The following is a 16,594-nucleotide window of genomic DNA, read 5'->3' on the forward strand; positions in this document are numbered from 1 at the left end:
GCTATAAATGAGGCAAAAAATGTTCTCAGAATGCATAAGTCACAGCAGAAATAGTTTAGAGAGGCTAAGAAGGTTAGAGTTTCAAATATGAGTGAATGTATTAGTGCTGTTATTTACTACGATGGTGAGGTTTTCCACACCGAGAATGGTGTTATTTTTTTGTCGGAGAATACGGTATGACTGGTTTTTAACCAGAACATAGATTTGACAGAACTTCATAAAAGAATTAGGCGTAAAATTTTCGGAACGACACCAATGAAAGTTTTGTCTATTACGTATCAATTTTTTTCTTCTGTTGATCACGTGACATATGACTCGTTCGACATAAAATGTGCTCGTAACTTGGAGGCAATGGTGCATACTCATCTTGCTAGTAGAGCACCTTATATTGAGTTATATATACAATTTACATTGCCAAATGATGTACTTGCGACCGGTGTTCGAGATGTATACACGACCCCTGGCCGACATTCCGTTAGCGGGTTACAAAACACAAAACAACCCATGTTTGGTAGTGGTGTTGAATGCACATCCCCTGCAAGACACTCTATCGGTGGATGGGACATGTACGTCGATGGCTCGATGATTGATGCTGGAAATACGTACTGGAGAACTACATCAAGTTCTAGTGGTTGGCAATCTACATCCAATTAAGGACGTTATGAAATGCCCAGAAGAACGGATGATGTACTCCCTACGACGTCAACCGGTGAGGGTACCTCGTACGCTGCAGATGATTGTGGGTTAGAAGATGACTCTGATGTGGATCCACCTTGAGAGCCCGGGCCCGATGGTGCAGAAGTTGGCTTATTTTCTGAACCAGAGCCTATTCCAACAAAACCTGAAGATGCTGAAAGGAGTTCAGATGAAGAAAAAAATCCACGATTTAGAGCATACTCACCTCCAGCCCACATGCATAATGTCGATCTGTCTGCAAATGATGCATTAGAGTTTCCAGATTTACCACACCGGTTGCGTGATCGTACAAGTTCAGGGCTAGATTCGGGTGAATTTGAAGTTGGTAATCAGTTTACCAACAAGGATAGTTTTATTGGTGCTTTGAAACAACATAGCATCAAAAACGGCGTTAACTACCACGTCGTTAAATCCAAATCTGACAAGTTTGAGGCGAAATGTGCGGTGCAAGACGGCATATGTTCATGGAAAATCTATGCCTCGTTAAGGAAAAGGACATGGTTGTGGGAGATTAAAAAGTACAAAGGTCCACATATATGTACTGCAGGTACAGTATTGACGGTTTTTGAATAATACTTTTATTATGTAATGTTACATTATTTAATGTACTCCGATCATAGGTGTTTCACAAGATCATCCCAAGATGGATTCAGCTATGTTAGCTAGCTTGATACTGCCCACGGTAAAAGTAGATCCTAGGACTTAAGTGCCGGTGTTAATTGCCAATATCCGTAGCCAAATGGGGTACACACCCTCTTATCGCAAGGCTTGGATAGCTAAGCAAAAGGCATTGGAGAATATGCATAGTGGGTGGGACGCCTCATATAATGAAATATGTCAGTGGTGTCAAGTGCTAGAGAGATACGTCCCAGGTGCCATCACAGACCTTGAAACGGAATATGCGTACTACAACGGCCGATTGCTACGTGGATGCCGAGTGTTCAAACGCCTATTTTGGACCTTTAAGCAATGCTGTGATGCATTTTCATATTGCAAGCCATTGGTACAAATTGACGGCACCTTTATGTTTGGTAGGTATACTCATCGGCTTTTGATTGCAGTGGCACAGGATGGCGGTGGAAGAATTCTTCCAATTGCATTTGCAATAACACTGGGGGAGTCGTCTGATGACTGGGATTTCTTTCTCTCTAGGTTAATGAGGCATGTGTGCCCCCAACCTGATATCTGTGTTATTTCAGATCGGGGCACCGATATACTAGCTGTATTTGATCGACAGGAAAGTTTATAGCTGTGCACACACCATCGATATTGCCTAAGGCACGTTGCTTCCAACTACTACAGGCAATATCCATCTAAGAGCGAACAACGACAAGTGACCAACATGGGTATTTAGTCTCTATCTGTGTTCTTTCGTTTGTCAATTTGAATTAGTTATAAATGAAGAAGTGGTATGTAATATTCACGAGATATTGGCAATTTACGTTCAATTAACGAAAAAGGGGCGGACTACCTTTGTAACATACGTTTCGAACAGTGGGCACAAGCATACGACAGCGGCCTACGGTATGGTCATATGACGTCAAACCTGGTTGAATGCATAAATTCTGTTCTTAAAGGAACGCGTCATCTACCGATAACATCGGTTGTGCGAGAGACATATTTTCGTTTGGCGGCGCTATTTCCAAAGCGAGCAGCAAGTTTTGCAGGCCAGATGTAGGGAGGCCATGTATGGTGTAGTAAGGTAGTTCAAGAAATTAACAAGGCTAAGGCGCGGGCAAACACCATGCACACAGTGTGTCACGGTCAAGACAACTTATGGTTTCGCATGACAGAGTTTGACAGACCACACCAAGGTGTTGTTGGCGGACAATATCGTGTACACTTGCAAAATAGGACTTACGACTGTGGTTTGGTGCACTTCGTTATCCATGCGCTCATGTTACTGCAGCTTGTCAGAATCTCCGTCTGGATTCGATGAGCTATGTGAACGAAGTGTACAAATTAGAAAACATGTACAATGTTTGGAGACACATTTTCCCACCGGTCCCAGATGAACGTAAGTGGCCGCCCGTATCTCTGGCCCCTTTTAAGCTGTTACCGGATAGAGAATTGCTTCGCAAACCAAAGGGTTGACCTTGCTCGACTAGAATATGTAACAATATGGATATCCGAGAAATAGCCAATTAACAGAAGTTGTGCGGATGGTGTAGGAATCCAGGCCATACAAGTCGATCATGCCCTAATCACAATAGTTGAATGTAATTGTAAAAAAATTATATTTTTTCAATTATTAATTGATAATTGTATTAATTGTTAGTAAAATTATCAAATTATATCAAATTATTAATTGTTAGTACCAGTCAAAACATTTTTCCAAATCTAACATTATGTGAATGTAAAATTATTAACTAATAATTGTATTAATGGTTAGTAAAATTATCAAATTATATTTAAGTTAAGGGTTAGGGTTTTTAAGTTAAGTGTTAGGGTTTTTTGTTTAAGGGTTATGATTTTTAAGTTAAGGGTTTAGTGTTTTTAATTTAAGGGTTACGATTTTAAAGTTAAGGGTTAAGGTTTTTAAGTTAAGTGTTTAGGGTTTTTAATTTAAAGGTTTAGGGTTTAAGGGTTTAAGGTTTTGAAGTTAAGGGTTTAGTTTTTTTAGTTAAGTGTTAGGGTTTTTAAGTTAAGGGTTTAGGGTTTTTAATTTAAAGGTTTAGGGTTTTTAAGTTAAGGGGTTAGGGGTTTTAAGTTAAGGGTTTAGGGTTTTAATTTTAAGGGTTACGGTTTTTAAGTTAAGGGTTTAAGGTTTTAAAGTTAAATGTTAGGGTTTTTAAGCTAAGGGTTTAGTGTTTTTAATTTAAGGGTTTAGAGTTTTTAATTTAAGAGTTTAGAGTTTTTAAGTTAAGGGTTTATGGTTTTTAATTTAAGGGTTTAAGGTTTTTAAGTTAAGGGTTTAGGGTTTTTATGTTAAGGGTTTAGGGTTTTTAAGTTAAAGGTTAGGATTTTTAGGTTAAGGGTTTATGGTTTTTAAGTTAAGGGTTTATGGTTTTTAATTTAAGGGTTAAGGTTTTTAAGTTAAGGGTTAGGGCTAGGGTTTTTAGGTTAAGGGTTTAAGGTTTGTCAATTAAATTATGCATTTAATTATAATTTATAAATTTATAAATTTTTCATAAATTAGTTTAGGGTTTTTAAGTAATAACTCAAAAAAATTTCTATTTTATTACATCAAATAATATCAAAATATTTAAAATATTTGTACAAATAAATTTAAATACAAAAATCAATGTCTGTGCCCGCCGGATTTAGTGCCACTTGGCGACCGTCGACGGTTATGCGCTGGATTCCTCCTTTGTCGAGCTTTCGGTGGCGGTTGTGGTTCCTCCGGTGGGGATTCTGGTTCTTCCGGTAGGGCATCTAGTTGTCGGAGTTGGGACGATGAGCCACCTTGATAGAATAGTGAATGTGGAGGTGTTTGCATCACCAACGGCGACGGTGTTTGAAACTCATACGATGGTGGGGATTGGTAAGAAGAAGAGCTCCCCGACGGCCCCTCTGGTGATCCCTCGTGCGTTGCTGGCCTATACATCGGCGGTCCACTCGGCGTAACAGGAAATGGAGTTGAACCGGGCCATTGGCTCCTGCCATAGGACTCGGAAAAGGAAACATATAAGGGTTAGGATATATAAAAGGGCTAGGAAACGCACCTGGCTTCATCTGAAAAGGCGGTTGCATGGGTATCATCGGTTGAACTGCTGGGTCGGGTGACTGTTTCGGTGCTATTGTTGGGCCTAGTGATTGAATGGCCGCTGATGATGGGCTGGGTGAATGTCTGGGCCTCGTTGAGGGGTCAGCGTCATCGCCCTATCGTCTTGGATTTAAAGGCACGCGTCTTTCCCTTTGGACACACAATTGCCGCTGCCTCTCCTCTGGCGACAATAAATACGGCTTGCCATGGATCCTAAACCATGGCATGTATTCCGGCACGCACGCTAACTCCGGAATGATGATCGGTTCCTTAGTAGGTATATAATCATACCGATCTTCCCACATTTGGATGTACTCGGACTAGACTTTCGGCCAATCCGTATTTAATTGCCGAAGGTGGATTTTGTGGTGATCGTCAAACACCTCAAGTTCCACGGGAATCGGTTGTCTACATCTAAATTGCCGTAACACCTTGTCTGACTGGTGCATCTCCACAGTCGCGTAGTTGATCAACGCGACTTTTGCGTGCCAAGCGTTTGGATTTTGTAAGAACTCATCCAGAATTACTGCCCGAATTACCGGATCATCGTATGGTGTCCATTGAAACTATATGAACATGATAGAAATATTAGTTATATACATAATACTAAATACCAATCGACTAGCGAATGATGACAATATCAATTTTATTTAATCCTTACATGTGCTTCTGACTGTTGGTCTAATAGAAGCCGTATATCTTCAAGAGAGGTAGGTAATCGAGCATGACTTGCCAGATGGTTCCACCTAATTAAATAAAATTTTAGCATACTTTTATTTTTAAAAATCTACATAATAATTGTAAAATCTAATATAAAATTTACCTCGTTATGAGTGGGAATGTATATGGGTGGTCCACTCGAGGACGTAGAAATGGAAAGCGAAACCGTGCCCATGACTGCAGTAGTGACAGGCAACCTCCGATTTTTGCTTTCCTCGGTCGCGTTGCCCCGCACATCTCCCGATATAACGTTGCCAAGACGGCAGACCCCCAACTCAATTCACCAACTGCTCTAAAATCAACGAGTTTCAGCAGTCATCTTAGATGTACGCGGCTCCGTGACAAGTCCAGCATCAGATAACCTCCAATTAACTGAAGAATGTATGCCCGAGCATATCAGATTCTTTCTATTTCGGTTGAATCTTCATCCGGATCCGGGAATGTGTCTCGTAACTAGCCCATCTCGATCTTACCTCTGTCTATTTTCTCCGGAATAGTGCCCAAAAGCTCGTAGCACACTGCTCTCCAATCGCTAGATTAGGCAGACCTGGTGACTGGGTACCCGTCCACTGGTAATCTCAATTGCAGACTGACATCTTCCAAAGTGATAGTGCACTCTCCACATGGAAGGTGGAATGTGTGCATCTCGGGTCTCCACCTCTCGATCAACGCACTGATTAGTTTTGGGTCCACCTTGCATCCCCAGCCTACCGTCGCCACGTGCCAAAAATCCGTTTCCCACAAGTAGTTCTCTACCAACGGTGATGGAGGAGCATGCATATTTCGGATATTGCATTCCAATATCCGATCTACAAACTTTTATAACAAATAATAAATTAATAATTATCTAAAAATGCATAAATAAAAAATTCTTAAATAATATTTAAAAATTAAATTTAACGCTTATCATTTTCATAATACTAAATACTAAATACCAATCGACTAGCGAATGATGACAATATCAATTTTATTTAATCCTTACATGTGCTTCTGACTGTTGGTCTAATAGAAGCCGTATATCTTCAAGAGAGGTAGGTAATCGAGCATGACTTGCCAGATGGTTCCACCTAATTAAATAAAATTTTAGCATACTTTTATTTTTAAAATCTACATAATAATTGTAAAATCTAATATAAAATTTACCTCGTTATGAGTGGGAATGTATATGGGTGGTCCACTCGAGGACGTAGAAATGGAAAGCGAAACCGTGCCCATGACTGCAGTAGTGACAGGCAACCTCCGATTTTTGCTTTCCTCGGTCGCGTTGCCCCGCACATCTCCCGATATAACGTTGCCAAGACGGCAGACCCCCAACTCAATTCACCAACTGCTCTAAAATCAACGAGTTTCAGCAGTCATCTTAGATGTACGCGGCTCCGTGACAAGTCCAGCATCAGATAACCTCCAATTAACTGAAGAATGTATGCCCGAGCATATCAGATTCTTTCTATTTCGGTTGAATCTTCATCCGGATCCGGGAATGTGTCTCGTAACTAGCCCATCTCGATCTTACCTCCGTCTATTTTCTCTGGAATAGTGCCCAAAAGCTCGTAGCACACTGCTCCCCAATCGCTAGATTGGGCAGACGTGGTGACTGGGTACCCGTCCACTGGTAATCTCAATTGCAGACTGACATCTTCCAAAGTGATAGTGCACTCTCCACATGGAAGGTGGAATGTGTGCATCTCGGGTCTCCACCTCTCGATCAACGTACTGATTAGTTTTGGGTCCACCTTGCATCCCCAGCCTACCGTCGCCACGTGCCAAAAACCCGTTTCCCACAGGTAGTTCTCTACCAACGGTGATGGAGGAGCATGCATATTCCGGATATTGCATTCCAATATCCGATCTACAAACTTTTATAACAAATAATAAATTAATAATTATCTAAAAATGCATAAATAAAAAATTCTTAAATAATATTTAAAAATTAAATTTAACGCTTATCATTTTCATTTGTTCCACCGATATGTGCTGCTTATCAAGACAAGTCAATTCTCCGGCCATTGCTTGAGAGCAATTTTTACGGTTTAAAAAATTTTAAAAAATAAAAAGTTTTAAAATTATTTAAAAATAGTGATTTAAGAGAAATTTAAGAGGAACTTGGGAGCAAATTCAGAGGAAATTGAGAGGAAATTAAGAGGAAATTTGAGAGAGGATTAGTTTGTGAAAAAAAAGGTGGGGGTATTTATAATTTTTTTTGGACCGTTGGGGGGCAACGGTCAAAAAAATAACTGTTGCACTGTTCACGCGCGGGGAAAATCGCGTCCCCAGGAGCGCGCTATACGTCAGCAAATCGCGTCCACGTCAATGCGCTTTACTGACGTGGACACAAACCGCGCTTACGTGGACACGATTTGCTGCCACGTTAGCAAACCGCGCTGACATAGACACGATTTGCTGACACGTCCCCTGACATCACGTTGACGTGGACGTGATTTAAGGGAAAAGGGCTCATTCCAGTAAATAATAAAATACCGGGCCCATTTCGATAAATTTAAAAAAAAAGTAGACTTTTAATGGTAAATTGCCCGATCATATCTACCATGACCGAATATATAAACGCAAATAAAAAGGGAAGAAAAAAGAGTAACCATATATAGCATATAGTATTGAGAGATGTGCACGTGTGTGGTGACCCTCACAAAGAAAGTAATTGCATGTGCATATTCACGTGCCTATATAATAATAAAAACAATAATGATGATACAAACTTTACAAATCGGTAGTGAAGGAGTTAGCAGTGATTTTGGAAGCAGGCATTTTGGGTCCTCAAATTTCTGCATAGCTTTTTATTTGTGATAAAGGAAAGAGGTAAACATGGACCCCTATCATTGGATTCAATCCTTTCCATGCTTCTATATGAGATTTACACATTCATTTACCCCTATCATTACCAATCTTTACATATATAACGTGTTATGATCTAATGGTTTATAAAACTTTCCCAATATATATACATTGTGTAACACCTCGATCCGTGTCTATCGCCGGATTAGAGTTACGAGGCATTACCGATCAAAATCTGACTCAAAATTTTTTTTTTCACTCAACCACGAAATTTCATTCTATATATATATTTATTATCACCTAACCATTTAAAATCAAAGATGCATCTTTAATTAAATTTCATATACTAACCATGTTTCAACAGTTCATCCATATCATTATCATTTACCTAATCAATATTTAATATCATAAATCAAATATTTATCCAAGCATTTATTTCATTTCGATTTTCTAACTATACTACATATTACAAACATAGGTAATCTACCCAGTTTGGACAGCTCTTATACATCAGAAATTGAGCAGCATGTATATACCAATTTGGACAGCACTTATACACAAAATTTGACAACATTTATATACAAAAGTGGACAGCATTTATTCACCAAAATTGGGCAGCATATATGTAGCAATTTGGACAGCAGTTATACACAAAATTGGACAGCATGTATATACAAAATTGGACAACATTTATTCCCCAAAATTGGGCAGCATATAAGTAGCAATTTGGACAGCACTTATACACAAAATTGGACAGCATTTATTCACCAAAATTGGGCAGCATATATGTAGCAATTTGGACAGCACTTATACACAAAATTGGACATGTATATACAAAATTGGACAGCATTTATTCACCAAAATTGCGCAGCATATATGTGGCAATTTGGACAGCACTTATACACAAAATTGGACAGCATGTATATACAAAATTGGACAGCATTTATTCACCAAAATTGGGCAGCATATATGTAGCAATTTGGACAGCACTTATACACAAAATTGGACAGCATGTATATACAAAATTGGACAACATTTATTCACCAAAATTGGGCAGCATATATGTAGCAATTTGGACAGCACTTATACACAAAATTGGACAGCATTTATTCACCAAAATTGGGCAGCATATATGTAGCAATTTGGACAGCACTTATTGACAAAATTTGACAGCATGTATATACAAAATTGGACAACATTCATTCACCAAAATTGGGCAGCATATATGTAGCAATTTGGACAGCACTTATACACAAAATTGGACAGCATGTATATACAAAATTGGACAGCATTTATTCACCAAAATTGGGCAGCATATATGTAGCAATTTGGACAGCACTTATACACAAAATTTGACAGCATGTATATACAAAATTGGACAACATTTATTCACCAAAATTGGGCAGCATATATGTAGCAATTTGGACAGCACTTATACACAAAATTTGACAGCATGTATAAACAAAATTGGACAGCATTTATTCACCAAAATTGGGCAGCATATATGTAGCAATTTGGACAGCACTTATACAAAAAATTGGACAGCATGTATATACAAAATTGGATAGCATTTATTCACCAAAATTGGGCAGCATATATGTAGCAATTTTTGACCATTAAAGCATATGCATTACTACCGAATTCAAACCAAAAGAGATAAGCCATTTTCGCATGGCTTTTAAATACATATACACATTGGTTCCAAAATCAATATTTTAACTATGCTATACATGCCATATATTTGAGAACGATTTAGCAAAATACCAAAAGAAAATATCGATAGTGTGACGAGCTTAGCTGACGATCCCCAAACACGTAGCGATCACCAAAATCTATACGTCAAAACAATTATCCAACACATTGTAAGCTAATTTAGCTTAGTAAGTTATAAGCAAATAAAATCTACTATTTAAACCAATATCTCAAATAATATTCAACCAATTCATACTACTAAATCATCTTACCTTTAGCTTACCATATCATAAGATAATTATTCACTTATTACTATGATTTAACTAAAATCAATATAATTACATAACCATAAACATTTCTTCAAATATAATCACAAGACCAAATACATTATGCATTTCCTCATCATGTAATATAAAGAATCATATTATATATATATGATTCCAAATACAACCACCACATAGGTTTAATACCTACAAAGCTTAACCTTAAAATACAACCATAATGGTTATTACTCAAGAATTACAAGTATTTACTCATTTTAATAATCACAATTTCTCTGTAAGACAAGTACTCAATACTAATAGTTATTCGAAAATATTTAATAAGTTCGCACACTTAGTGTTCAATAATCAAATTCGCACACTTAGTGCTTTGCCATTAAACTCGCACACTTAGTGCTTTACAATTAAACTCGCACACTTAGTGTCGAAAGTCAACAACTCAATACATCTTATTTCAATAATTTTATCACTCCATGTATATATATATATCATTCAATTCAGCATAATTATTTGCATACTAAACTGATTTTAAAACGATACAATTATATATATGCTTAATAACTTATCTCGAATGTCGTCGACTAATAGATCGGCTACTCAACTACTTTCGATTTCCCCCGATCTAAATCTGATTTCTTGGTTTCTTGATCTAAACATATTCAAATAAATCTCATTTAAACATTTTTTTCATTCAATTTAGTCTAAGAACATATAAATGGTAAAATTACAATTTTGCCCCTAACATTTCACACTTTTTACAATTTAATCCTTTTTGCTCAAAACACAAAATACACAAATTTTGACTACACTTCTTAAGGGCCGAATGTACCTATTGTTCATACAAATCCTCACATTTCATTTATTTCACATTTTAATCCCTTAAAATTTTAATTTCACAGTTTAACTCTAATTACTCAATTTACCAAAACTTCCAATACAAAACATATTAATCTAAAATGTATCTTTCATTATTCATCATCAAACACCACATAACACAAATGTTCATCAATGGCATAACTCAAAATATTCATCAAAACTAAAAATTCAAACATGGGTCGGATAGTATTCGAAAGAACGATATCAAAAACGTAAAAATTATCAAAAACCGAAACCAACCCATAGCTTAATTTATCTTTAGAAGTGCCGAACATTCAAAAAGAAACCATGCATGAGTTCTCTTACACATTCGGCTTTCAAAGATGATAAAAATCATCTTTTCGTAGTTTATTTTAACATATATACATTATAATTATTAAATTGCTTAATTAACCTTATTATAATAAATATATAAAACATATATGTAAAGGACAATGTTGTCATATGTCATCCACTAACTATATTTTGGTCTAATTACATCTTTAGACCTCCCACTTAAAAAGACAACAACAAATAAGTGCTTTTAAAATTTAACTTCTAAATTTTTATTTTACGCGATTAAATCATTTTTTATCAAATTAAATCTTCAAACGATAAAATTTCCACACGAATTTTTCACACCTATAACTTAACATATAATAAACACTAAAAATAATATAAAAATATTTTTCTGACTCAAATTCGTGGTTTCGAAACCACTACATCCGATTAGGGTCAAAATTGGGCTGTTACAACTCTCCCCCCTTAGGGATTTTCGTCCCCGAAAATCTTACCGGTGAATAGGTGTGGGTAACGTTCTTTCATTGTATCCTCTGGCTCCCAGGTTGCTTCCTCAACTCCATGTTTATGCCACAATACTTTAACTAACGAATTTTTCTTATTTCGTAACTATTTAACCTCACAAGCTAGAATGTAAATCGGTTCTTCTTCATATGACATATCAGATCTAATCTCAATCTCTGATGGACTAATCACATGTGTAGGATCGGATCGGTATCTACGAAGCATCGAAACATGGAATACATTGTGAATCTTTTCTAACTCAGGTGGTAACATTAATCTATAAGCAACCGGTCCGACAGGCTCTATAATCTCATACGCCCCAATAAATCTCGGACTCAAATTGCCTTTACAACCGAATCTGAGTATTTTCTTCCACGGTGAAACTTTCAGAAACACTTTGTCCCCGATCTAAAATTCTATATCCTTTCTTTTCAAGTCCGCGTAAGATTTCTGACAATCCGATGCTGATTTCAGACTGTCCCGAATCACTTTCACTTTTTGTTCAGTCTCTTTAATCAAATCAACCCCGTGTATCTTATTTTCACTGAGCTTGGTCCAATAAAATGGTGTACGACATTTACGACCGTACAAAGCCTCGTAAGGTGCCATTTTTAAACTAGATTGAAAGCTATTATTATAAGCAAATTCAATCAAAGGTAAGTATCGTTCCCACATACCTTCAAACTCGAGAATGCAACATCTCAACATATCCTCAAGTATCTGAATGATTCGTTCGGATTGACCATCTGTTTGCGGATGGAAAGCTGTGCTAAAATGTAGTTTCGTACCTAAAGCATCTTGTAGTTTCTTCCAAAACTGCGATGTGAATCTCGGGTCTCTGTCCGAAACAATAGAAATAGGCACACCATGCAATCTCACAATTTGAGAAACATACAATTTAGCAAGTTTATCGAGTGGGAAATCTGTGCGAATCGAAATAAAGTGTGCCAATTTTGTCAACCTATCAACAATAACCCAGATTGCATCTTTCTTGCTCAGTGTCAATGGTAAACCGGATACAAAATCCATCGTGACTCGGTCCCATTTCCATTCAGGTATCATGATCGGCTGAATCAATCTAGATGGTACTTGATGCTCAGCTTTTACTTGCTGACATATTAAACATTTCGAAACAAAGTCAGAAATGTCTCGTTTCATACCATGCCACCAATAGTGCTGTTTCAGATCGTTATACATTTTCGTGCTACCCGGACGAACAGAAAATCGACTATTATGAGCTTCATTCAAAATTATTTGAATTAACTCTGAATTTTTCGGAACACATAATCGGTTTCTGAATCTCAAACAATCCTAAGCATCAACTGAATTCACACTAACCTCATTTTGCAATTAAATCATCATCGGCTTTCTGAGCTTCACAAATCTGTTGAACAAATAACGGTTTTGCTTTCAATTCAGCTACTATCACACCATCATCCGACATAGCCATATGTGCATTCATTGCACGCAAAGCAAATAGTGATTTTTGACTTAGGGCATCAGCAACAACATTAGCCTTTCTCGGATGATAGTCAAGCACAAGATCGTAATCTTTCAGCAATTCTAACCATCGACGCTGTCTCAAATTCAGATCTTTCTGAGTCATCAAATACATCAGGCTTTTGTGATAAGAATAAACATGACATTTTTTGCCAAACAGATAGTGGCGCCATATTTTCAACGCAAATACAATAGCGGCCAATTCCAAATCGTGCGTTGGATAGTTCTTTTTGTGCGGCTTTAACTGTCTCGAGGCATAGGCTACAACTTTTCCTTCCTGCATCAAAACACAGCCCAAACCTTTTAAAGATGCATCACTATAAATAACAAACTCTTTACCCGATTCTGACTGAACTAAGACTGGAGCTTCGGTCAAAAGAACTTTCAACTGATCGAAACTTTTCTGACACTTTTCTGACCACTAAAACTTAACGTATTTTTGTAGTAACTTTGTCATCATGGTAGCAATCATAGAGAACCCTTTTACAAACCGTCTATAATAACCAGCGAGCCCTAGAAAGCTTCGAACTTCAGAGACATTTTTCAGAGGTTTCCAATCAAGTATAGCTGAAATTTTACTCGGATCAACTCGAATACCCGATGCTGATACAACATGACCTATAAAACTGACTTCATGTAACCAGAACTCACATTTACTGAACTTTGCATACAACTGTTTATCTCGCAAAATTTGTAACACAAGTCTCAGGTGTTCAGCATGCTCGGTTTCATCACGAGAGTAGATCAAAATATCATCTATAAATACTATCACAAACCGGTGCAGATACTGTTTAAAGATTCGATTCATCAAATCCATGAAAACAGCAGGTGCATTAGTAAGTCCGAAAGGCATAACCAAAAACTCATAATGTTCGTACCTCGTTCGGAAAGCAGTCTTTGGCACATCAGATTCTTTAACCCGCAACTGATAGTAGCCTGATCTCAAATCTATTTTCGAAAACACAGAAGCCCCTTTTAACTGATTGAACAAGTCGTCAATACGTGGCAACAGATATTTATTCTTTATAGTCACCTTATTGAGCTACCGGTAATCAATGCACATTCTCATTGTTCCATCTTTCTTTTTCACAAATAGAACTGGTGCACCCAGGGAGAAAAACTCGGTCGTGCGAAACCTCTATCTATCAACTCTTGCAACTGTGCTTTCAACTCTTTTAATTCAGTCGGTGCCATACGATACGGAGCTATTAAAATCGGAGTCGTCCCTGGTACTAACTCAATTCCAAATTCTACCTCCCGAATAGGTGGCAAACCCAGAAATTCTTCAGGAAACACATCTGAATACTCACACACAACTGGCAGAGATTCAATCTTCTTTTCGGTCACTTTACTATCAAGAACATATGCAAGATAAGCTTCATAACATTTTCTCACATACTTCTGAGCCAACATAGAGGATATCACTACCGATAAACCATTCAGATCATTAGATTCAATCCGAATAATCTCGTCATTCAGGTATCTTAAATCAATAGTCTTCCTTTTGCAGTTAACCACAGTATCGTGTAAAGTCAACCAGTCCATACCCAAAATTATATCGAACTTGTCAAATGGAAACAACATCAAATCAGCCGTAAAACATAAATCTCGAATCATCAACGGACAATTCTTACACACTTTGTCAACCAACACACACCGGCCCAGGGGGTTTGATACTCTAATCACAAATTCAGTAGACTCAACAGGCAAAGTCTTACTAAATACTAAAGTTTCACACACATATGAATGAGTCGAACCAGGATCAATCAGTGCAATAACATTAGTATCATAGAGAGTGAAAGTACCAGTAATAACGTCTGGGGATGAAGCCTCCTCACGTGCGCAAATGGCATAGGCTCTGACAGGTGCGCGAGCCTCGGATCTAATAGCTGTATCTTTAGTACCTCTCTGACTGGCACTCACATTACCCGTGTTCCTGGGTGGTCTACCCCGAGCTGCTGTGTTGCCCGATCTCGTATTCTGAGTCAAATTTCGATCCGCAAACTCTGGGCACTCCCGAATAAAATGATATTTCGATCCACATTTATAGCAAACTCGATTGTTGTACTTGCCCCAACACTCACCAACATGTCTCCTACCACACTGCTGACACTCAGGTTTATTCAGTTGGGTATTACCAACACTAGCAACTGAGGTGGCTCTTGAACTCATTGGTGGTCGTTCTTGTATAGAAAGCTCGACAGTAGCCTTAGATCGGCTACTAACATCTCTGAAATTCTTTGTTGCCGTCTGAAAAGTTTTACTCGCTGATCTCTTGCGAAAATAACTAGCGTCCAACTCAGCTTTTCTTTTCTCTTTGCTGAGTTCTTCAGCCTTGCAAGCTCACTCGACGAGTACTACGAACTCTTTTATTTCGGGTATGCCGACAAGCAATTTTATGTCTTTATTCAGCCCTTCCTCGAATCTTTTACACATAGCAGTCTCGATTGCAACACACTCTCGGGCATATCAGCTGAGTCTCACAAACTCGTGCTCATAATCAGATAAGGTCATACAGCCCTACTTTAGCTCGAGAAATTCTTTATGATTCTGATCAATGAATCGCTGACTGATATACTTTTTGCGAAATTCTGTTTGAAAGAAATCCCAAGTGACACGCTCTTTCGGAACAATCGAAACTAGAGTGTTCCACCAATAGTAAGCTGAATCCCGTAACAAAGATATCGCACATTTTAGGCACTCATCAGGTGTACAGGATAATTCATCGAAGACACGAATGGCATTATCGAGCCGAAATTTAGCCCGTTCTGCATCATCACTAGCTGTGGCCCTAAATTCTTCAGCTCCGTATTGTCTTATCTTATCAACAGGAGGTTTATTCAATTTCATAGGATCGATAGTCGGAGGTACCACAGGCATCGGAAGTGGGTTAATCGGGGTCAGAGGTTGTTGAACAGCCAGATTTATCCGGATATATTGAGTAAACCATTCATTCATCATAGTTTAGAAGGCTTGTTTAGTCTCATCACCATGGTTACTCGTATTTGGTCGAGAATCAACCGGCTCCATCTCTTGCACGGGAGCAGGGGCTACACTCTCGACATCATCCACTACAGTTCGATCGGGATCCATTACTATACGAAAACACATTTGTAGATGTCAGAAGTCATCACACTATCTCAATATAAAATATGGCATGTATAGCTAGACTCACACGCGCTACGTTAGTCCTAGAATCGACTAAACTGTAGCTCTGATACCAATAAAATGTAACACCCATATCTGTGTCTGTCGTCGAATTAGAGTTACGAGGCATTACCGATCAAAGCCTGACTCAGAAATTTTTTTTCACTCAACCACGAAATTTCATTCTATATATATATTTATTATCACATAACCATTTAAAATCAAAGATGCATCTTTAATTAAATTTCACATACTAACCATGTTTCAACAGTTCATCCATATCATTATCATTTACCTAATCAATATTTAATATCATAAATCAAACATTTATCCAAGCATTTATTTCATTTCGATTTTCTAACTATACTACATATTACAAACATAGGTAATCTACCCAGTTTGG

The sequence above is a fragment of the Gossypium hirsutum genome, chromosome D02 (genome assembly GCF_007990345.1).
Source record: "Gossypium hirsutum isolate 1008001.06 chromosome D02, Gossypium_hirsutum_v2.1, whole genome shotgun sequence".
In the NCBI taxonomy this organism is placed as follows: Eukaryota; Viridiplantae; Streptophyta; class Magnoliopsida; order Malvales; family Malvaceae; genus Gossypium; species Gossypium hirsutum.